Source organism: Cynara cardunculus, assembly GCF_001531365.2.
Source record: "Cynara cardunculus var. scolymus isolate 2C chromosome LG 17, CcrdV1, whole genome shotgun sequence".
NCBI lineage: Eukaryota > Viridiplantae > Streptophyta > Magnoliopsida > Asterales > Asteraceae > Cynara > Cynara cardunculus.
Window position 1 is genome coordinate 32,918,395 of NC_037544.1, and position 1,236 is coordinate 32,919,630.

Consider the following 1,236-nt stretch of genomic DNA (forward strand, 5'->3'; position numbering starts at 1 on the left):
AATCCCTCGTTTCGCCATCTGAAATTAATTTTTATAAACTGGACTTTTGAATTAACTTTACAAGCTATCTCTGTGGGAACGATATCTGATATTTTACCATTATTACTTGTTACTAGACGACAGTAGTTCGAGGTGTATACTTGCGCCAAGTTCTATTTTTGTGTTGAAATCTAAGGTTGAATAAACCGACGAGCAAGTTTTTGGTGCCGTTGTCGGGGATAGTACGCTGAAGTTTTTTCTTTTTAAAAGTAAAGTTTATAAAAGTTAGTTTTTCTACCATCTCTTTTTGTGAACGCACTGTGCATGCCAAGGCTGTCGCACGGTGAATTTTTTCCACTTGAACCAGATATTGAGCAAACTTTCAGACACCGAAGAAGAGTGCAAAGAGCCTTCGAGCTTTAAACTCTGAAACGATGGCTGAAAATGTGATTATTGACGGAGAAGATTTATTAGAAATGAACCAAATATTCCATATGAGGATGAGGCTCAAAACATCTTTCGTCTTGCAAATGCTAAAAATGGTGGCATTATGGCATATGTTATTCCTAACTTAACTCAACTGCACATAGGGATACGTAAGCCTACCATTGGTGCCACCCATTTTTCACTTAAACCACTGATGTTTCAAATGCTTCAAACAAACGGCCAGTACGCTGATTTATCTTCTGAAGATCCTCATTCTCATCTGCGTTCTTTTATGGAAATCACAGACTCTTTTCTCATCCCTGATGTTTCAGACAATGCTCTGAGACTAAAACTTTTTCCATTTTCACTAAGGGATCGAGCAAGAGCATGGTACAATTCTTTGCAACCAGACTCTGTGTCTACATGGAATGAAATGGCAGAAAAGTTTTTGAAAAAGTATTTTCCACCCACGAGGAATGCCAAATCCAGAAATGAAATCTGTACTTTTAGACAACTGGATGATGAAGCAGTTCCTGATGCATGGGAAAGGTATAAAGAGCTGCTGAGAAAATGCCATCACCATGGCATTCCGTACTGTATACAGCTAGAGACATTTTACAACGGTTTAAATATCGTTGGTAGACAAATGTTCGACGCTACTGCAGGCGGAACTTTCACAGCTTGTACCTATAATGAAGGTTTTGACATACTTGAAAAGATTTCCAATAATAACGGACAATGGTCTGACCCACGTGCAATGCCACTGAAGAAAACAGTCGGAATAAATGAGGTAGATGTTGTCTCGGCATTAACAGCTCAGATCACTAAGCT

General features: G+C 38.8%; 1 non-coding gene across 1 annotated transcript; it reads right to left on the reverse strand.

Annotated features, from left to right (window-relative positions):
- Window positions 1-886: 886 nt before the first annotated feature.
- On the reverse strand, window positions 887-993 carry LOC112501350. Its single transcript, XR_003067482.1, has one exon. It is a non-coding gene; the product is annotated as a small nucleolar RNA R71 (small nucleolar RNA).
- Between the last annotated feature and the right edge of the window lie 243 nt (window positions 994-1,236).